This window comes from Pelodiscus sinensis, chromosome 15 (assembly GCF_052426305.1).
Source record: "Pelodiscus sinensis isolate ZL-2025 chromosome 15, ASM5242630v1, whole genome shotgun sequence".
Lineage (NCBI taxonomy): Eukaryota > Metazoa > Chordata > Testudines > Trionychidae > Pelodiscus > Pelodiscus sinensis.
Window position 1 is genome coordinate 17,242,246 of NC_143066.1, and position 23,216 is coordinate 17,265,461.

The 23,216-nt window shown below is 49.8% G+C and overlaps 1 long non-coding RNA gene across 4 annotated transcripts in view; it reads right to left on the reverse strand.

The window, feature by feature from the left end:
- Positions 1-377: 377 nt before the first annotated feature.
- LOC142818588 (uncharacterized) overlaps positions 378-23,216 on the reverse strand; it is a 187,628-nt gene continuing 164,789 nt past the window's right edge. For 3 of the 4 annotated variants that reach the window (XR_012896129.2, XR_012896126.2, XR_012896127.2), the window contains exon 3: positions 3,730-5,013. This is a non-coding gene — a long non-coding RNA (uncharacterized LOC142818588). Of the gene's footprint in view, positions 1,732-3,729; positions 5,014-23,216 lie in introns of those variants that run through there. The other variant, XR_012896128.2, reaches the window with a different exon arrangement.

Genomic DNA, 23,216 nt, shown 5'->3' on the forward strand with positions numbered 1-23,216 from the left:
TTGAATTCCATGGCTTTATTTAAAAATAATAAATGTTAAACAGCAAAAACACCTTCTGTACTTTTTTCTTTCAAAACACACACAGGACCACTTGGAATAATCAAAAGTCCATAGCTTCTAAAGGCCTCAGATTACTGCCATCTGAGCAGATGTCTGCAGTGAACAGAATTCCTCAAATAGCTGATTTATTTTATTCCAAAGTCTGTTTACTAGATGAGGACAAAACAGCATTTTTATAGTCAAATGTTACGTAGGCACTAGCTTTTTGAGCAAAGTTTATCTCCTACAAGGGTACCATTTTGGGAATGAGGGAAAAGTGCTTGCATTATGTGTATTCCTCTCACATCTGGCTGGTGAAAGGAGCTCACCAACCTTACAGAAATATTGCAACACCTCCATAGTGTGACAAATAGTGTATGTCCAGACTACATGCCTCTGCCGACAGAAGCATGTAAAATAGGCTACCCGACCTAGTCGATGAAGCGGGGATTTAAACATCCCCGGCTTCATTACAATAAAAATGGCCACTGCGCTGTGCTGGCTCAGCTGATCATCGGCACAGCGCACGAGTCAAGACGCGGATCGGTCGACAAGGGAAGCCTTTGTCAACCGCTCCTGTAAACCTCGTTTATCGGTTAATCATGTAGTTGCCTACACGTTGACATCCCTACTTCCTTGGACACAGGGGGCTGTAAATTGTATCCACATACCTCTGCTGGGTCAGTTATGTTCTAAGTTGTTTTCACGCCAAAGGAAGGACAGGTGTCAGTGCTAATTTGCCCTCCCCATGGCAAGCAAATTCCCAAATTATATTCCATCTGGCATTTAGGAGGAGTCTATCCAGCAAAGGTTTCCCAGAAGATGCTGTTAGTTGAGTAAGTAACCAGTCAGTTTGACCTTGTCCTTTCCACTTGGCCCTGCCCATTTGCGAACTGCATTAACTGATTTTCGGCTCCTCTGCAAAGTAGGTTTGCTGAGCAATTCATGCGATTCTGCCATTTTCTCCATCCAGTGGAGTCTATAGACTGGCTCATGAAAGTCTCCTATGGAGAAATCTGAAGATTGAGGCTAACCCATCATATTTTCGGTAAAGTGATAATGGCTACATATTGAAAAATTTCAGGGTTGCAAAAAGCAAACTCAGAAACAAACATTTGTGTGTAATTTGGTTGATTACACTTACCATTTTTGACAGCAGTTATCCAGTTGACTGAAGTATACAAATATTGATGTGCCCTTGCGTGTGCTATAATTTTGCAGATTTTAATTTTTTTTAAATTAGGATTACCTATTTTTCATCACTGAAAACAGAAGTATCGGGTACTCTAAACAAAAGAAACTAATACAAGAAAAGCAATCAGCAGTGTTAAGGTAGTATTTTATATACATTTCTAAAATACAGCCCAGTACCCTTTAAATAGTCTAGTGGACTTAAAGTTGGGGCATTCAGAATCAGAGTCTAATGGCAGATTTACTGCCTATATAATTAATCTTTTTATCCTTAATGAATCATTGTGCATTCTCTATCACTGATAATTTTTTATTAAGATTGGATGTTTATTCTAAAATATATGCTCTAGGAATTTGAGAGAAGTACTGTGATTTTTTTTAATATAGGAGATCAGACAAGATGATCCAGTGGTCTCCTCTGGCTCTGGAATCTTTTGAATTGATGAGCCTGTGAATTTTAGCAGGCAAGATAAGTAGTTTTCTGCTTACACCAGGGCCCATCTGTGAAGGAAGAGAAAACAGGGCTATGCAGTTAGTATTTGGACTGGGATGAGAGAGATCAAAGGAGCATAATACCTAGTTACATAAAATACCTTTTGTTAGTTGTCCATTAAGCAATCCTCACCCCACCTCCCATTGAGCTTTTTTTTAATGATATCAGAAACAACTTTAAATACTTATTAACAGGCCAATGCTATCATCAATTCCTGGGACTTTCCATGTAATGTAAATGAAATCTCCCTCTCTGGTGTTATTACATTTTCCCCAGCAATAAAGCAACAGTTTAAAAGTGACTTTAAATCTAAAGTCTGAGAGCAAGTATAAGTGAGAATTTGATGAGAACCGATCTTTAAATTGACAGATGAGGCACCACTGACAAAATGCATACTACAGTCCTACTAAACTTTGGTAATAATGCTTGATGTTGTGTGTTTAAAGAGCTGTGGTATCCTTAGCAAATATGTATGGTAGATATCACCTTATTATTGCTTGGAAAACCTATTTATTATGTCCCAATGTATCTGACCTTTTTAATTCCTCCCCAAAGTTGCATTTAACTTCAGCATCATAATATTCTCCAGTACAGCATTAAGAAACAGCTGATTATTAGTTTAAAAAGTTTTGCAATAGCATGCATACGGTTACTGCAACATAAAACAGTAACTGAGTGAGAATTGGAATGATATCTTGATTGCTGTGAGCTACAATACACAAGGAGGATGAACTAGAAAACAAGAAGGTAAAAGTTATTGTCATGTAAATGTTTCTATGAAAGCCCATTCCACTTGATAATAGCAAGAATATTAATAAGGCTATTAGACGTGGATGGTAAAATCAATTATATGCATGGAATAGATAATTATATCACTAAATGACCAGCTTGTAAGAAAGCTAATGGCCTGCGAAGTGTTAGTGCCAACAAGTATTTCAGGGATTAGTGAAATGTCATTTGAAAGCATCAGGAGGTATGCGGAGTTAGTCTGTTACAGAAAAAAACAACAAATGGTCTGGTAGAATGTTATAGATGTTCATTCCCTTTAATACTCAACACTACATTTTCATTTCTTTAATAGGATTTCATAATTGAAGTAAGTGGGATGGCTCGGAAATAGGATCTTTTCTAAAATGCTCACCATCCTAAGACTGAGGGGCCGATTGCATTTTACTCTAATGGCCATTTGCACATCTGCATGCACAAAGGTTTGTGATCCAGGCCCTGAGCCAGAATGGAGTCTAAGAAATCTGATGCCATGCTGTTTACACCATTAACAATACAGTCCGGAAGCAAATTCTGCTTCAGATTTTAACAGACAAATCTTTTTTCTATGCAATACCAGTTTACAAACCAGTGAGGTAATCCAGTACAGCAACCCTCTCCACAGCTCTCTTCCTAAAGGGAATGACAGCTAACACTAATGGGACCCCATCTGGGTGTCTGTGTTAGCATGTCTGATGCTTACATAGAAGGATCAGTGCTTTTATAAGTATCATTATCACAATTGTACATAGAGGCCTGAATTGAGATCAGGACCAGTTGTTCTAGATACCGTACACATGGTACCTGCAGGAAGAGTGTTCAGTCTTAAATATGCAAGACAATAAAGGATGGAAGAAAGGAAGTAGTATTACCCCAGATTTACAGATGGTTAATGGAGATACAGCAAGATTAATTGGCATGCCCAAGAAAGTCTCTAAACAAGGTAGGAATTGGATTCTGAACTCTGAATTCAAATTAACTTTAACCACAAAACAATACTTTCTTGCATTGCTTTATTACTCATGGCAAATAGTTAAATAAAGTTATCTAAATACAGAATATTATTCCAAATCTGTCAGGTTTTTAAAAAAATCTTTAATTTAACTAGATTCTCTTTAAAACTCCCCAGATTGTACAATAATCTGTAGTAACGCTATTTTAAGATAAAGTATTTGGGAACCTTAATGTAGAAGCCAGCAGTTCTTAGAATAAAATACTTTTTCTTTAATACATTTCCATGTCCACAGTCACTTTGTGAAAATTATGACAAAATGGAGCTATTTCTACTTAGAGGAGGAACTTCAAGAACTAAGTCTTATCTGCACAGAATTCCTAATGAACTTTTGTAAACAATTAGCACTTATTTGAAGCAGCAGCAGTCCCAGGGTACAGCTACACTGAGGGGGACGGGGGGGCGGAGGGCGGTTCAAAGAAGGTATGCAAATTGTACTCGCATTTGCATAGCTTCTTCAGATTCTTTTTCCGGAAGAGGATTTTCCAATATTTGGCCCGTCTACACATCAAATATTGGAAAATCCTTGGGCCAAATGTTGGAAAAAAACCCTCTTGGAACCTTCATTGCCTCAAGCCACATTTCTGGTGCCTGCTGACCCACCTCGAGGTGGGGGAGCACAACATCCCTGAGGTGGTTATGACATGTTGTGTCCACCACAACATTGTGGAAAGGAAAGGGGAGGTCTTCCTCCCTGGGTGGGTGGCAGACACTGGTGGCAAGGGGCAAGCCTTCATCAAGAAACCGAGGATAGCTGCCATCCATCAGGCCCATCAGTCTGGGGTGTGCATCTGGGAGGCCCTGAGGGAGAGGTTCTCTCAAGAACCCCAGTAACTCTCCCCAGGGCCTCCTCCCTAGGGGACTCTGGCTTGTAGCTCTATCCCTTCCTCACCACAGTCCTTCCTTTTGCCCTTTCCCTGACCTCTCAATAAACACAACTGTTTGGTTTTGAAAAAAACGAAGTGTGTATTTAACTAACATTAAGAAAAGATGGGCACGGGGAGAGGGGCTTATAGACTGGAGGGGGAAGGGGGCTCAGGGCTGGAGGGGCATGGAGGGCCGCTAGATGTGTCACCTCGGGTGCAGGGACCTGGTCATACGTGGGGTGGGTGGGTCTGGGGACCACAGTGGGGTAGGCAGGAGGGGGGGCTGGAGCGGGGTCAGGGATAGCGGGGGCACAGGGAGAGGGAGCATGGGAATTACCTGGGGAGGGAGCAGAGGCATAGCAAGGGGGGCAAGTGGAGGGTGGTAGGCAGGAGCAGTGCCAGCAGGCAGGTGTGCCATCATGCACATGACGACACACATGCTGTCGCACCACTACATGAGCTGGGCCCATGTGCAGTTCTGCCCGAGTCCTTGTGGACCTTCTGCGCCAGGGTCTGCTGTATGTTGCACAGGATGCTGACATGCTGGTGCATGAGGTCTTCCTGGACCCTGGCATGCCTTCGGGTCCTCTGGGCTCTGGTGGCTGGCTGCGGTGGTGTGGCTCGCCCCTCAGTCCCGGCTGGCCCAGCTGTGGAGAACACACAGAGGGAGAGGCGGTCGGTCATCCACTCAGACACTGTTCCTGAGGCCGTGCCCTCCTCTGTGAGCAGGAACCAACAGTGCTCAGGGCAGAGGAAGGGGATGTCCTGGGAGCAAGGCCTCACAGGGGCCCCAATGTGCCCAGGGGACTGTGCTTCCCAACAAGGGAAGTGTCTGGCCACAGTGGGATTCCCTCATGGGCATCTGAGGTGCCAGGAGCAGCCTGACCCTCCCTGTGGTCCGTACACACAGAGCTGTCTGTGGGAGCAGGTGCTGCCTCGCACGTGCAGGCATGCCCCTGTGCTGTGTGCAACACTCATCAGTCTGCGTGGGGTTGTGCCTACGCCCTTGTGGCTAGTCTGCTTCCACGTGGACAGACTGCAGGACGATGTCCAGCCCGAGCAGCCCAAGCAACACTCGTCCCCATGCCCACCCCAGGTGCGCCCGCCTCCCCTGCCCGGTGTGTGTGACAAAGTGAGACCGCTCACCTGAAGATCCCTCCCAAGCATCCAAGGAGGCCTGGGAGACATCCTGGCTCACAGGCACCAGCTGCAGGGACAGGGTCACAGTCTCCGTCTCCTCCTCTGCCTCCAGCTGGCCCTGGTTCTCCCAGAGGTGTAGTGAAGATGTTATGTGCCCAGGGGCAAAGGAAAAATTTGTGCCCCGCCCCCTGTCACCACCATGTGGCAGGGCCCTGAACATGGTGCACGGCTGAGCCTGACCCTGGGAGGAGACAGGGAGGGGAACTTGTACCACATCTTTCCCCGCCCCTTCCAGTTTGGGGCAGGGCTCCCACCTGCACTAACCCACTGGTGGAGATGGAGGAGGGTCGGGCTAGGAGCAGAGAGGCAGGGAGGAGGCTCTGGCTCCCAGCAGCAGGCGGAGTAGGAGCAAGCGAGTGGAGGGATGATGGGGGAGCAGGGGGGGATTAAATTGGTGCCTCCCTAGCATGGTGCCTGGGCAACTGACCCCTAAAGCCCCCATGTTATGCCACTGCTCCCCCCTCCTGCAGATCTATCATCTTATGCATATTCAAGATCAGTGAGAGCCATCCCATGCATCTGCAGTTAACGTCTGTGGCACCTGCTTCTGTGTGTCTCAATGCTGCCACATTAGTCCCCAGCTGGAGTATCGTGTCCAGTTCTAGGCACCACATTTCAGGAAAGATGTGGAGAAACTGGAGAAAGTCCACAGAAGAGCAACACAAATGATGAAAGGTCTAGAGAACATGAGCTATAAGGCAAGGCTGAAGGAATTGGGCTTGTTTAGTTTGGAAAAGAAAAGACTGAAAAAGGACATGAGAGCAGCTTTCAAGTATCTGAAAGTGTCATAAGGAGGAAGAAAAAAAATGGTTCTCCTCTGAGGATAGCATGAGAAGCAATGGGCTTAAATTGCAGCAAGGGAGATTTAGGTTTGACATTAAGAAAAACTTCCTACTTGTCAGCGGTGGGGGGAGGTTAATCACCAGAATAAATTGCCTAGAGAGGTTGTGGAATCTCCATCACTGGAAATATTTAAGAGCAGGTTAGACAGACACCTGTCAGGAATGAGCTAGGGCAACTCAATTTTGGAAGTCCTGAGGGCCACAATGATATTCACAGAACATGCTGAGGGCCTCAATTTAAGTGTGGTTGCATATACAAGCAAATATATATGCAAATACCTTTTTTCACACTGACGGGCATGAATTCAAAGATTAAGGCAAGACTACACAACACGCAGGCCTCATTTAAGTAAGTTCTGCTGATATTAATAAAATGCAACATTTACCCCATTTCCACCCATTGCTTTTCATGAGCAATGACAGTCCAAGAATTTAACTAATAAAACACATCTCAACAGAAGACCATTACATTGACCACTTTTTTGTTTTGACTCCCACCCGTGGGCTGTGTGTTGATCCCCACGTAAACCCAAACCACACCTCAGGCCGCAAACAAACCGGCTGAGGGCAGCATGTGGCCAGCGGACCATGTGCTGAGTAGTCCTGGGTGTTTGGTCCTGCAGAGGATTGGATGCTCTAACCCAGTGGTCACTAACCAGTAGATCGGGATCTATTGGTAGATCTTGGAGCCTTTGACGGGTGATCCTGAGAGGTTTGGCTGGGAAGCTGTCAAGTGCTGGCACTTCATCTGCCACTCTAAAGCACTACTGTGCAGCTTCTGCCCTCTGCCTTGGAGTTGCTCCCCACCCGTGGGAGCCTCCTGCTTGCTATGCAGGGCATGGGAAGAAGAAGAAGAGGGGGAGGGGTGAGCCTGTCTTAGCCCCCTGCACCACAACCACCCAGAAGCCACTTGTGGTAAGCAGTGCCCAGCTGGAGCCTGCATTCCAAACCCTGGCCCCAGTCCTGAACCTCTCCTGCACCCAAAACTCCTGCCCCCGGCCTGATAAAAGTGAGGATGGGGGAGGGAGGATGGAGTAAACAGGGCGGGGCTTCAGGGAAGGGGCGGGAAGGAGGTGGGGCAAGAGTGTTTGGGTTTGAGGGTGATCTTGGATTGCACTTAAATTCAAAAAGTGATCTCATGCATTAAAAGGTTGGAGACCCCTGGGGCGAACTGGAGCCAGCGTGCCCTAGAGAGACCCTGTAGCCACCTGTGCACCAGTGGGATTTTGGAGCCAGGCCCCTCTCTCAAGTGGATCTGGGGGTCAGGTCAGGCCCTGTTCTCTCCCACACTATGGAGTTCCAGGGGCTGCCCTATGGTGCCCCTAGGCAGGTGTCATGGCACTAGGGGAGTGAATTGAGTAGGTCCGAAGTGTTCCCCCCACAGGGCTCAGCAAGCCTGGAGGCGGGGCTGAGTGGATGGGAGAAGCGCAGGCAGGGGGTGGCTGCCGGGTATCAGTCTCTGCCCCTCGCTGCCGTTAGTTGGGCTGCACTGTCGGCTGTTGGGCAGCTCCCAGGACTGTCTCCTTTGAGCAGGGGAGGCTTGATCGCAGCATGAGCTAGCCATGGCGTGATTCCTGAAGCCCTCCCACCCTGCAGTTGTTCCCCACATTAGTCGGATTACAGCGAGCCAGGTTACTGTGCTGCGGTCACATCTTCGCTACCCATGTAGACAGCCCCTGACCCACTGGAAACTGAGCTTCTAGTTCAGCCTGGTGTGTGACCTCAGGTATGTCACAGCCCCCACTGTGCCTCAGTTTCCCCAGCTGTAAAATGGGGACAATGCTGGCCTCCTTGGGAAAGCCCTCTGAGTGCTACCAGTGGGCGGAGCGAGGGCTGGCGAGTACTAGCCTTGCCTTGGTCACACGGGCTTGGTACCATTCCAGTGGGCGGATGGTGCTGTCAGTTGCTTGATAGCACTTTGTGTCTGTATGAAATCAAATGAGATGGTCCAGTGACAGGCAGGTGACTGGCTGAAAGTCAATGGGCAGGGAACCGGGTGCCAGGCGGCGGGTCACTGGCAAATTCATCATATGGGGAAGGGGGCTCCCCACACCTCAGCTCCCAGCACTTGCAGGCGGAGTTCACAAATGACAAACTTGTCACTTCCCCGCCAGCCAAGCCATCACTTTACTCTGGGTCCTTAACATGCGCTGTCCCTTGCCTTGGCTTGGCACTGCTCCGGGGCAATTCTCTCCTAGCCCAGAATCACAAAAGTGCCCAAAAGTGGGGTTGGGGGGCACAAGCACCCGGACCCGTGATCCTCGACCCTGCTGTTTTTGCCCCAAGGTCCCACCCACACACTGTCCCTCCCCCACCAAATGCTCCTGAGCTACCTCTTCCTCACAAGACCCACCCCACACTTGTGCTCTCCCTCTGCCATTGCCTGCCCTTACCCGCCTCTGGCCCCTGCCCCCTGCTCCGGGCCCCCTGGCCTGCCAGAAAATGGGCTGCCGCTGGAGACTGGCAGGTTTCCTACCAGCTGATGCCAGAGCCAGGCACCCCCAGCACCCTCTTCCCACAAACAAATCCCCCTCCCACAGAGCCAGGCACCCCAGTGCCCGCCCCCCCAAACCAAATCCTCCTCCCTCAGAGCCAGGCACCCCAGCATTCCCCAAACCAAATCCCCCTCCCACAGAGCCAGGCACCCCAGCATTCCCCAAACCAAATCTCCCTCCCTCAGAGCCAAGCAACTCCAGCGCCCCCCATCCCCAACCAAATTCCCCTCCCTCAGAGCCAGGCACCAGAGGAACCGTACTGGTAAATTAATCTTACTTTTAAAGTGGCTGCGTCTGCTGCCCAGCTGGCTGCCTCTTTCACAGTGTGTTCTGGGTGGCAGCACTGGTTCTGGGCAGCGGCAGTTCTGGTTCTGGCCGGCAGCACAGTGTGTTATGGGCGGCAGCAGTTCTGGCTCACTGATATAAGCATCAGATGGGCCTGCGCGGTGTGCGCTCCACTCCCACCCCAGCCCGGCGTCCCCCTAACCTGGCACCCGGTGGCAACTGCCCCTCCCTGCCTCCACGCTTCGCTACGCCTCTAGGTCCTCCTGCTCCTCCTCCACTGAGACCTCCGGCCAGGCAATGATGGGGGTCTCCAGACCAGAGTCCACGAGAATGGGTGGGAAAGACGTTTCCCCACCCCCCAGGATCTGGTGGAGCTCTTGGTAATAGCGGGGGTCCTGCGCCTGAGTGCGAGTTGCACTCTCTGGCCTGGACATATCCCTTAACTGGACCTGCTCCAAGGTCCGGGGTGGGTGTCTGCACTCCGCCAGGGACTCGGCCATGCGCTCATATATGTCAGCATTGCAGCACTTGGCCCAGAGATCCTGCAATGTCTCCTCCTCGCCCCACAGATCAAGGAGGGACAGGATCTCCAGTCTGGACCAGGAGGATGTCCCTCTGGGTGGGTCCTGGGACCCCTGGGAGTGTCGCGGGGGACTTGAGGCTTGATCATGGGTAGCAAGATCTGTAGCAGGGAGAGCCACGTGGTGAGGTGCTACTTTCAGGCTGGCTTCCTGACACAGGGCTTGTCCAGGGTGCCTGCAGCTTTAAGAGGGGCCAGGAGACAGGAACTATAGAGACCTGATTACTTTGGATGGAGTGGCCACCAGAGCACCTGTGCCATTTCCTGGAGGCCTCTTCTGAAAGAAAACCCTCCCTGTCCACACGTGCCTTTTTGCGAAAGAGCTCTTTTGGAAAGAGGCTTCTTCCTTGTAGAAAGAGGCGAACCAACATCAGAAAACCCAGGACCCACACGAGGGGTCAAAGAGGCGCGCCCCGTCCTGGTCTGGTCCAGAGATCCAGTCCCTCCTCGAACTGTAGGGCGAGGAGAAGATATTACGGGATCCCCAAGCCAAGTGCAGAAATGTGGACATTTATGGTCAGATGGCTGACTCCTACCCCGGACCTTGGAACAGGTCAAGGAGCTCCGCCAGCGATATGTCCGGGACAGAGAGCGCAGCTCACACTTAGGGGCAGGTGTTCAAGATGTGAGTTTACCATGGTTTTATATAGAAGCAATAAGATATTTTCTGTCTCATTCTCTATCCCTTTTTTAATGACTCCTAACATTCTTTGCTTTTTTTAACTGCCGCTGCACATTGAGTGGATTTTTTCAGAGAACTATCCAAAATGACTCCAAAATCTTTCTCCTGAGTAGTTGTAGCCAAATTAGTCCCATCATATTGTATATATAGTTGGGATTATTTTTTCCAATGTGCATTACTTTACATTTATCAGCATTACATTTCATTTGCCATTTTGTTGCCCAATCACTTACTTTGGTGAGATCTTTTTGAAACTCTTTAGTCTGCTTTGGTCTTAACTATCTTGAGCAGTTTGGTATCATCTGCAAATTTGACCACTTCACTGTTTACCCCTTTCTCTAGATCATTTATTAATAGGTTGAATAGGATGGATCCCAGGACAGACCCTTGGGAAACCCCACTAGTTACCTCTCTCCACTCAGAAAACTTAACATTTATTCCTACCATTTGTTTCCTCTCTTTTAACCAGTTATCAAACCACAAAAGGACCTTCCCCCTTATCCCATGACAGCTTACTTTACTTAAGAGCCTTTGGTGAGGGACCATCAGAGGTGGAAAGTAACTAAGTAAAAATACTTCATTATAGTATACTTTTTTTGGAATTTGTATTTTACTCAAGTAATTCATTTTTGTGATACTTTGACTTTTACTGAAGTAGTTTTTTTTAGAAAATATTGTACTTTTTACTCCACTACAATTTCTGAAAGCGCTTAGAGTACGTCTACACTACAGCGCTAATTCGAACTAACGCATCTAGAACTAAAAACTAGTTCGAATTAGCGTTTTGCTACACTGATTGGACGCAGGGGCACATTTAAGGGCAGCTGAAACCGGTTCTGGCAGGGTATCAGGTCAGTAGTTGCTTTGTGTGGCTGCTGTCTGAGGCTATCTGAGGCTCGTGCTTAAAGGGACCCCCCTGGACAGCTGGTTCTCAACTTTTCCTGCTTGCTTGCCTACCTCGCCATGGGACAGCAAAGCGTTGGTCTCTGTGCCCGTCTGTGTCGGTGCTTCCCTTCGGGGCCGCCGCCGCAGGTGGCAACATGGAGCCAGAGCTCGCCCTGCACCTTCTGGTGCACTTTCTGGACTTGCTGTTGCAAGCCTGCCAGCAATGGCTCGAGGCTGCCTGGCACCACCTGGTGCACGTCAGCCCCCTGCCTCTCCGCCTGGCCGCCCTGGCGGCCGTGGAGGAGCCGTGGCAGCGCCCTGGCACCGGCGTGCCCCGCCGCGTCTGGCATCTGGACACCAGCACCGACTGGTGGGACCGCATCGTCCTGGAGCACTGGGAAGACCGACAGTGGACCCAGAAATTCAGGATGAGGAGGGACACCTTCCTGGAGCTCTGCGAGTGGCTTGCCCCTGCCCTGCAAAGAAGGGACACTCGCATGAGTGAAGTGGAGATGAATGTAGGAGATAGCTGTGTAGAGAGTCTCTGGGTTAAGCTAAAAGGGGTAAAAAACGAGGGTGATATCATGCTAAGAGTCTACTACAGGCCACCTAGCCAGGTGGAAGAGGTGGATGAGGCCTTTTTTAAACAATTAACAAAACTATCCAAAGCCCAAGATTTGGTGGTGATGGGGGACTTCAACTATCCAGACATATGTTGGGAAACTAACACAGCGAGGCACAGGCTATCCAATAAGTTTCTGGACTGCATTGGAGACAACTTTCTGTTTCAGAAGGTTGAAAAAGCTACCAGAGGAGAAGCTGTTCTGGATTTGGTTTTAACAAATAGGGAGGAACTAGTTGAGAACTTGAAAGTGGAAGACAGTATAGGGGACAGTGATCACGAAATAATAGAGTTCATGATCTTAAGGAAAGGTAGAAGGGAGACCAGCACAATTGAGGTAATGGATTTCAGGAAGGCAGATTTTGATAAGCTCAGAGAACTTGTAGGTAAGGTCCCATGGGAAGCAAGACTGAAGGGAAAAACAACTGAGGAGAGTTGGAAGTATTTCAAAGGGACGTTGTTAAGGGCCCAAAAGCAAACAATTCCGCTGTGTAGGAAAGATAGAAAATATGTCAAAAGACCAGCTTGGCTTAACAAGGAGATCTTGCACGATCTCAAAATAAAAAAGGAGTCTCATAAAAAATGGAAACTAGGACAACTAACAAAGGATGAATATAGGCAAGCAACACGGGAATGCAGGGGCAAGATTAGAAAGGCAAAGGCACAAAATGAGATCAAACTAGCTACAGGCATAAAGGGAAACAAGAAGACTTTTTATAAATACATTAAAAGCAAGAGGAAGACCAAGGACAGGGTAGGCCCACTGCTTAGTGAGGAGGGAGAAGCAGTAACAGGAAACTTGGAAATGGCGGAGATGCTCAATGACTTCTTTGTTTCGGTCTTCACCGAGAAGTCTGGAGGTGTGCCTAACGTAGTGAATACAAGCAGAGAGAGGGTAGGTTTAGAAGATAGGATTCACAAAGAACAAGTTAAAAGTCACTTAGGAAAGTTAGATGTCAGCAAGTCACCAGGTCCTGATGAAATGCATCCCAGGATACTCAAGGAGCTGATAGAGGAGGTATCTGAGCCTTTAGCTATGATCTTTGAAAAATCATGGCAGACAGGGGAGATTCCAGAAGACTGGAAAAGGGCAAATATTGTGCCCATCTATAAAAAGGGGAATAAGAACAACCCAGGAAACTACAGACCGGTCAGTTTAACGTCTGTCCCAGGGAAGATAATGGAGCAGGTAATTAAGGAAATCCTATGCAAACACTTGGAAGGTAATAAAGTGATCGGGAATAGCCAGCATGGGTTTGTGAAGAACAAGTCATGCCAAACTAATCTGATAGCTTTCTTTGATAGGATAACGAGCCTTGTGGATAAGGGAGAAGCGGTGGATGTCATATACCTAGACTTTAGTAAGGCATTTGATACGGTCTCGCATGATATTCTTATTGATAAACTAGGCAAATATAACTTAGAGAGGGCCATGATAAGGTGGGTGCATAATTGGTTGGATAACCGTTGTCAGAGAGTTGTTGTTAACGGTTCTAAATCCTGCTGGAAAGGGATAACAAGTGGAGTTCCTCAAGGGTCTGTTTTGGGACCCGTACTGTTCGATATCTTCATCAATGATGTAGATATTGGGATAGAGAGTACGCTTATTAAGTTTGCAGATGATACCAAACTGGGTGGGGTTGCAACTTCTTTGGAGGATAGTGACATAATTCAAAATGACCTTAGCAAGTTAGAGAAATGGTCAGAGGTAAACAGGATGAGGTTTAATAAAGAGAAATGCAAAGTGCTCCACTTAGGAAGGAACAATCAGTTCCATACATACAAGATGGGAAGCGACTGTCTAGGAAGGAGCATGGCAGAAAGGGATCTAGGGGTCATAGTGGACCACAAGTTGAATATGAGTCAACAGTGTGATGCTGTTGCCAAAAAAGCAAATATGATTCTAGGTTGTATCAACAGGTGTGTTGTAAGCAAAACTCGTGAAGTCATTCTGCCGCTCTACTCTGCACTAGTTAGGCCTCAGCTGGGGTACTGTGTCCAGTTCTGGGCGCCACATTTCAAGAAAGATGTGGAGAAATTGGAAAGGGTACAGAGAAGAGCGACAAGAATGATTAAAGGTCTAGAGAACATGACCTATGAAGCCAGATTTCATGAACTGGGCTTGTTTAGTTTGGAAAAAAGAAGATTAAGGGGGGACATGATAGCGGTTTTCAAATATCTAAAAGGGTGTCACAAGGAGGAAGGAGAAAATTTGTTCCTCTTGGTTTCTGAGGACAGGACAAGGAGTAATGGGCTTAAAGTGCAGCAAGGGAGGTTTAGATTGGACATTAGGAAAAAATTCCTAACTGTCAGGGTGGTCAAATATTGGAATAAATTGCCAAGGGAGGTGGTGGAATCTCCCTCTCTGGAGATATTTAAGAACAGGTTAGATAGACATCTGTCAGGGATGGTGTAGACGGAGCTTGGTCCTGCCTTGAGGGCGGGGGGCTGGACTCGATGACCTCTTGAGGTCCCTTCCAGTCCTATTATTCTATGATTCTATTCTATGATTCTATGATTCTATGAGACCCGCCATCCCCCTCCAGAAGCGTGTGGCCATCGCCCTCTGGAAGCTCTCCACGCCGGACAGCTACCGATCCATCGGGAACCAGTTCAGCGTGGGGAGATCCACCGTCGGAGTGGTGCTCATGCAGGTATGGCACTCGTCGGCCACTGCGCCGGAGGGGGAGGGGGCCTACAAGGAGGGGATGGGCCGCCCCAGGGACAAAGGGGGGGCGGGAGGAGGCGAAACCGCCCCACACTGGAGGAGTCGGTCTGTCCTGGCCGTACTACACGCCGCCAGGGGGGGTTGCTTCCGGGAGTGGGGCGCGGGGCACTGCCAGGGCACGAACGCTCCCAGCCACCCAGGCGCCCCACTGATTGGCGCTTTGCTGTGTCTCTCTCCGCAGGTGGTCAAGGCCATCAACCGGGTGCTGCTCTGCAGGGTGGTCCGCCTCGCCGACCCGGAGGCCGACATCCGGGGATTCGGTGCCCTCGGCTTCCCCAACTGCGGGGGGGCCATCGACGGGACGCACATCCCCATCCATGCCCCGGAACACCAGGCGTCCCGGTACATCAACCGCAAGGGGTACTTCTCCATCCTCCTGCAGGCCGTGTGTGACCATCAGGGACAGTTCCCGGACATTAATGTGGGCTGGTCCGGCAAAGCACACGACGCCCGGGTGTGCCGCAACTCCTCTGTGTGCCAGCAGCTGCAGGACGGGACCTTCTTCCCCGACCACCACATCAGGGTCGGGGACGTGGACATGCCCGTGTGCCTGGTGGGGGATGTCGCCTACCCACTGCAGCCGTGGCTGATGAAGCCCTACACGGGGCACCTCAATCCCTCCCGCCAGGCCTTCAATGCCAGGCTGACCAGGGCCCGCATCGTGGTGGAGGGGGCCTTCGGGCGACTGAAAGCCCGCTTTCAATGCCTCCTCACCTATCTGGACCTGGCCGAGCACAACATCCCTCCCGTGGTGGCAGCATGTTGTGTGCTCCACAATTTATGTGAGAGAAAGGGGGAGGCTTTCCTGCTAGCCTGGATGGCTGAGGCTGACCGCATGGCTGGCCACTACGGTCAGCCCCACACCGCCGCCATCCGGGAAGCCCAGCGGGGGGCCGTCTGGATTCGAGAAGCCCTGCGGGAGAGATTCCTGGTGGAGGAGGAGGACTGACCTCTCCCTGCATGCCCCACTGGGGCCTTCTTCCACCCTACCCTCCTTCCCCTTTCCCCTCCCTACCTACTTTCAAATAAAGACACCTGTTTTTCAAACAAAAACGTCTTTTTATTTTACATAACTGGGGTGGGGGGAGGGAGGAAGAAGGGTGGGAGAGGGGAAGGGGAAACCTGGGATGAGGGAGCAGGAAGGGGAGGGAAGGGAGGAAGGGAAAGGAAATCTCAGGGGTGGGGGTCCGGCTGCCTCTCCCGTCTCGCAACACTGCGGGTCTGGGGGCATTGGTGAGGAATGGTTGTGGAGGGTGGGGCAGGAGGGACGGGGGGTGTGGAGGAAGCAGGAGCGGGAGCAGGAGGGGGAGCTGAGGGAGCAGGGGGAGCAGGGGGAGGAGGAGGAGCAGGGGGAGCAGGAGGGGGAGCAGGGGGAGTAGGAGCAGGAGCAGGAGGAATTGGGAAGCGGTCGAGCAGGCTCTGGAGGTGGCCTCGCAGGGCATGGCCCTGCTCCTCCAGGGCCTCCAAACTCCTCCGGCGCAGCCTCAGGTCCTCCTGGACCCAGTGGTCCTAGATACGGATCTGTTCCTCCAGGAACCGGAGGTGCTGCCTCTGGTACTCCTCTTGGTTCCTGGCTCTTCTGCTGGCCCGGGCGCGGGTGGCTGCTGCAGGCGGGGTGGTGCGCCCTGCAGTCCCAGGTGCTGCGGCTGTGGTGCAACAAGAACAGCGGTCAATTACCCCAGGGGCCCAAGTGTGTGAAACCCAGCTCCCCTCTGCAAGGCCAGGGCCCCTGCAGGATCCCCAGCTGCTGCTCCGTGGTGGGCAAGGCCCAGGCGCACGGTCCCGGGGCTCCCTCTCGCCCCAGCCCCCCGTACACATAAGGGGAACACGATGGTACTCACAGGTGGACGCCTCCCCAGCCTCAGATGACGCAGGCGAGCGGCTCTGTGGGGTGCCTCGGGGGTCCCGGGTCCCGGGCAGGCTGGCGACAGGCTCCTGGCTCTCAGAGCCCTCCTCCTCCTCCTCCGTCTCCAGGAGCGAGCCCTCTGCCCCGGGGTCAATCACGTCCCGGGGGGCAGGGACGGCATGAGCCCCCAGGAGGCGGTCCAGGGCATGGAAGTGGGGGCAGGCCTCTGGGTCGGCCCCTGGCTGGCAGGCCCAGGAGTAGGACTGCCGCAGGTCTTTGACCTTGCAGCGGACCTGCTCCCGGCTGCGCTGGTGGCCCCTGGCGGCCAGGCTGGCAGCCATGCGGCCGTAGACGGCCGCGTTCCTGTGGCTAGTGCGGAGATCGTGGACATTGGAGGCTTCCCCCCGAACCTCGATGAGGTCCATGATCTCCGCACTAGACCACGCAGGCGCCCGCCTCTTGCAGCCCCGGGCTGGCTCCAGGGAGCCGCCAGGCTGGTCCCGGGAAGAGGGGGAGGGCTGGGTGTCATCGGGTGGCTGGCTCATGGGTGTCAGGTGCAGGGTGTGCTGGCATGGGTGCTGGCAGCCTTGCAACTGGCACAAACTGTGTAGCCAGCCCGTGGCCCTTCAAGGGCTCCGGGGCCGAGAGGGGGGCAGTAGAGTTTCCCTGGTGTTGGCCAGAGTGGCCACCAGGGCAAGCTGGGAAGGGCTAGCTTCCCACTAGTTTGAATTAAGGGTCTACACACCCCTTAATTCGAACTAGTAAGTTCGAACTAGGCTTAATCCTCATGGAATGAGGATTACCTATTTCGAACTAAGCGCTCCGTTAGTTCGAATTAAATTCGAACTAGCGGAGCGCTAGTGTAGCACCTATGAAAGTTAGTTCGAACTAACGTCCGTTAGTTCGAACTAACTTTGTAGTGTAGACATACCCTCTGTTACGCATTACTTTCATCACTCCACTGTCACTTGTGCAAGCCAGCATTCTGATTTGCTAAAACACAGCCACATGCTCATGGGTGCCATTTAATCATAGAATCATAGAATAATAGGACTGGAAGGGACATCAAGAGGTCATCGAGTCCAGCCCCCCGCCCTCAAGGCAGGACCAAGCTCCGTCTACAATATCTGTTCTTAAATATCTCCAGAGAGGGAGATTCCACCACCTCCCTTGGCAATTTATTCCAATATTTGACCACCCGGACAGTTAGTAATTTTTTCCTAATGTCCAATCTAAACCTCCCTTGCTGCACTTTAAGCCCATTACTCCTTGTCCTGTCCTCAGAAACCAAGAGGAACAAATTTTCTCCTTCCTCCTTGTGACACCCTTTTAGATATTTGAAAACCGCTATCATGTCCCCCCTTAATCTTCTTTTTTCCAAACTAAACAAGCCCAGTTCATGAAGCCTGGCTTCATAGGTCATGTTCTCTAAACCTTTAATCATTCTTGTTGCTCTTCTCTGTACCCTTTCCAATTTCTCCACATCTTTCTTGAAATGTGGCGCCCAGAACTGGACACAGTACACCAGCTGAGGCCTAACTAGTGAAGAGTAGAGCGGCAGAATGACTTCACGAGTTTTGCTTACAACACACCTGTTGATACAACCTAGAATCATATTTGCTTTTTTTGCAACAGCATCACACTGTTGACTCATATTCAACTTGTGGTCCCCTATGACCCCTAGATCCCTTTCCGCCATGCTCCTTCCTAGACAGTCGCTTCCCATCTTGTATGTATGGAACTGATTGTTCCTTCCTAAGTGGAGCACTTTGCATTTCTCTTTATTAAACTTCATCCTGTTTACCTCTGACCATTTCTCTAACTTGCTAAGGTCATTTTGAATTATGTCACTATCCTCCAAAGAAGTTGCAACCCCACCCAGTTTGGTATCATCTGCAAACTTAATAAGCGTACTCTCTATCCCAATATCTACATCATTGATGAAGATATCGAACAGTACGGGTCCCAAAACAGACCCTTGAGGAACTCCACTTGTTATCCCTTTCCAGCAGGATTTAGAACCGTTAACAACAACTCTCTGACAACGGTTATCCAACCAATTATGCACCCACCTTATCATGGCCCTCTCTAAGTTATATTTGCCTAGTTTATCAATAAGAATATCATGCGAGACCATATCAAATGCCTTACTAAAGTCTAGGTATATGACATCCACCGCTTCTCCCTTATCCACAAGGCTCGTTATCCTATCAAAGAAAGCTATCAGATTAGTTTGGCATGACTTGTTCTTCACAAACCCATGCTGGCTATTCCCGATCACTTTATTACCTTCCAAGTGTTTGCATAGGATTTTCTTAATTACCTGCTCCATTATCTTCCCTGGGACAGACGTTAATCTGACTGGTCTGTAGTTTCCTGGGTTGTTCTTATTCCCCTTTTTATAGATGGGCACAATATTTGCCCTTTTCCAGTCTTCTGGAATCTCCCTTCTGCCATGATTTTTCAAAGATCATAGCTAAAGGCTCAGATACCTCCTCTATCAGCTCCTTGAGTATCCTGGGATGCATTTCATCAGGACCTGGTGACTTGCTGACATCTAACTTTCCTAAGTGATTTTTAACTTGTTCTTTGTGTATCCTATCTTCTAAACTTACCCTCTCTCTGCTTGTATTCACTACGTTAGGCACACCTCCAGACTTCTCGGTGAAGACCGAAACAAAGAAGTCATTGAGCATCTCCGCCATTTCCAAGTTTCCTGTTACTGCTTCTCCCTCCTCACTAAGCAGTGGGCCTACCCTGACCTTGGTCTTCCTCTTGCTTTTAATGTATTTATAAAAGGTCTTCTTGTTTCCCTTTAATGGTGGCTAAGTACCAAGTTTGAACCCCTGGATTTCATGGACTGGCTTCAAAGGCAGCTCTTGGCTTCAAAAGCAGCTCTTAACTGCAATAGAATTTGAGGGCTTGCAGCTTTGTCTTTGGGGCAGGGAGTTTGTTATAAAAAATTACTCAAAATAGTTAAGTCCAAAGCTGACTACAAAGAGTTACAAAGGGATCTCAGAAAACTAGGCAACTGGGCAACACAAAAGCAGAGGAATTAAGTGTTGATAAGTGTGGAGTATTGCACATAGAAAAGTATAATCCCAACTATGCACACAAACATGATGCGGTCTAAAATAGCTGTTACCACTCAAAAAAGATCTTGGAATCATTGTGGATAGTTCCCTGAAAACATCTGCTCAATGTGCAGTACTGACTAAAAAGCTAACTGAATACTGGGAATCATTAGGAAAGGAATAGATAGGACAGAAAATATCATATTGCCTGTATAGAAAGTTATGGTATGCCCACATCTTGAATACTGTATGCAGTCACCACATCTAAAAAAAAGATGTATTGGATTTGGAAAAGGTACAGAAAGGCCTCAGAATAGGGGTAAGGAACAGTTTAAATAATTTATTTTAAATGGAGATATTACCTATCTCATAGAACTGGAAAGGACCTTGAAAGGTCATCGAGTCCAGTCCCCTGCCTTCACAGCAGGACCAAATACCATCCCTGGGTACAGATTTGCCCCAAACCCTGGGTTTAGCAGGCCAATGCTCAAACCACAGAGCTATCCCTTTCATATGAGGACAGACTAACAAGACTGGGACTTTTCAGCTTGGGAAAGAAATGACTAAAGGATGGGGGGGATATGTTAGAGAGCTAGAAAATCACAAATGATGTGGACTCCCACCCTCATCCCTATCCCACTCCCTGGTTTTCCGTTTGAGTGGTTATTTTTATGTGAGAATGTTTTTTACCTACTAGCTAATATTTATATGTTAAAAATAAAACATGTACGTTTAATTAATTTGTCACATGTGTAGTTCTACACTGAAATGTTATGAGGGAAATAACAGTCCCGCTGCAGCTCTGCCCTTTAAACTTAGCAAGAGCCACATGGGTCTTCTTAGCTTTAAAGGGCAGAGCCAGCATCCTGCACAAACCATGGTCAGCTGATTTCAAGCTCAGCGGGCCAGGGGCGGACTGGCCCAGCGGGACACTGGGAATTTCCCAATGGGCCGTCCTGTGAAGAGCTGGCCAAAGGGCCGGCTGGAGGCTGCTGGAGAAGGAGGGGGATTGTGATGGGGCGCTGCAGCCCCACACTTTAAATTCCTCAGCACCGCGCACCAGCCAAGTAAGGGGCATGGTGGGGCCAAGGGAGCGCATGTGTGGCGTGCTCAGACACCACACAACAGGTGAGAGGGGAGACACCCGGGTGTGGCGTGACATCACGGCCCAGGACTTTAAAAGTTCTCGGCCCAGAGTTGCACCATACGGCCCAGCTTGAGGCCCAGCAGCTGGGGCCTGATCACAGACTCCAGCCCCGCAAACTGGAAGACAGAAGGTAGTTGGGGGAGGGGGGGAATAGGAGGAAGGGGTGGGAGAGGAAGGGGCTTGTGTTGAGGAGAAGGGGACAGATCAGGAGAAGAAAGGGGAAGGCACCAAGGGATAGGGTGGAAGAGAGACAAATGGCAGGTGGCCAAGAGGAGACTGAGGAAAAGAGCAGGAGGGGAGGTGTCAGTGGGAGGGGGGACAGGGTGATGCTGGGAGAGGAGAGGGGAAGGGCATTGGGGGGTGGAGGAGGAGCTGGGATAAGGCTTGAAAGAAGGGGTGGGCATGAGGAAGGCGGGGATGGAGCAAGTCATGTGTGAGGGCACAGGGGCATGAGGGAAATGGGGGCAGAGGGTGGTGAGGGGGTGGGCATCAGGGAAAAAAGAGGGCAAAGGGGACAGGGGCAATGAGGGAAGGGGGATGCACAAGGAGGGTGCAGAAGTAAGGGAAGATACAGGTGCCAGGGGATTCTGGATATGAAGCAGAAGGGCAGACACCTACAGGGGAGGGACCAGCACAAGAGGAGAGAGGCAGGGCAGGTGTGTAGAGGGAGGTGTTAGGAGAGGGGATGAGGAGGGGTAGCTCACATAATCAGAGTGGGGCTACTGGAGGAGTGGGCACAGGGGGGAGAGAAGGACTGGTGGAGGGGGGCAGGTCTCAGGAGGGCTGAGGGCAGTGAGAAGGGCAGGAGTCCGAGTCAGAAAAGCAGAGGAGGATGAGGGGTTGGGGGGCAGCAGGCACTAGGGGAGCTGATGGAGCAAGGGGAGGAGACATGGAAGCAGAGGGAAAAGGTAGAGGTTTATAAGATATTTATTAATAACTTGGGGTATGTCTACACTACCCCGCTAGTTCGAACTAGCGGGGTAATGTAAGCATACCGCACTTGCAAATGAAGCCCGGGATTTGAATTTCCCGGGCTTCATTTGCATAAGCCGGCCGGCGCCATTTTTAAATGCCGGCTTGTTCGAACCCCGTGCCGCGCGGCTACACGCGGCACGGGCTAGATAGTTCGGAATGGCTTGCTAGTTCGAACTATCTAGCCCATGCTGCGTGTAGCCGCGCGGCATGGGGTTCGAACAAGCCGGCATTTAAAAATGGCGCCGGCCGGCTTATGCAAATGAAGCCCGGGAAATTCAAATCCTGGGCTTCATTTGCAAGTGCGGTATGCCTACATTACCACCCTAGTTCGAACTAGGGTGGTAGTGTAGACATACCCTTGGATGCCACAGTGGCACATCCAAACAAGCCACATGAACTCAGTATTGGTGCACAACACAAAATTCATTCTGCTCATGGGAGGAAACTCTTAAAGGGAACACTTCCCTCAGCCTCTCTGCCCCCGAGTTAATGTCACACACATTGGGTTAATGCAATTGCAGGATAGTTGCATGAGGGGGGTTTGGTGGGGGCCAAACTAATCTCTGTTGGTAGGAAGATGGTGGGAAAAGTCCTTAGAGGGGTCATATGACACCTTTTACTTCTGGTCATGTGTCCATCTTGCCCCGAGAGTGTTACTTCCAGAGGTCTTGCTAATGGGAGTCAGGGGGTGTGGCTAATGGGGGTCAGGGGCGTGGTTAACAGGGGTCAAGGGTGTGGCTAATGGGGGACAAAGAGTAAATTTTTAAAAAATTCTTTGATGTGAAAAAGTGTGCCGTTCTCAACCGATTTCCCAAGCCTATTCTGATTGCCAGTCCGCCCCTGCAGCTGGCCCTGTCCAGTGCACCAGAAAAGTTAATCTGGCCTGAGGCCTTGAACTTCAGTCCTCCCTGGTCCTTGGGGCTGGAGCACCAGGGGAGTGAAGAGTTTCAGTTGGGGACCACATTAGAGAAGGTTGGGGTTTTGGGGAGGATTGCAGGGAGGAATTGGCAAGCGTAGCGGCTGGGGAGGTGGGTGGAAGGGCTAGCGAGTTTAGCAAGCAGGGGGCACAGCCCACTAATGTAATTATAAAATTTTATTTTAGTGCCAAAATGAATTCAAAGAGCAGGAAAAGAACATGCACTTTTACTGAGGCTTTGCAAAAGGAATATCCTTTTTTAAAGAAAAGTGAGGATCAACACAGAACATTTTGCACCCAATGTAGTAGTGAGATAAATTTTGCTCATGGTGGGAGATTTGACATCACTGAACATATTCAATCAAAGAAACATCAGTTAGCTGTCTGTTCTGTAGCTTCCAGTGCTTCAATGAAGAAATGTATTATAAAAGATAATTCTGTGACAATAGAATTTATGGCAAAGGAAGCAGTAATTGCACATCATACTGTACAACACAATCACAGTTTCAGATCTTTAGATTGCACCTCTAATTTCTACATTGTTTGGGCCTAAATTTTTATTAGCACAAACAA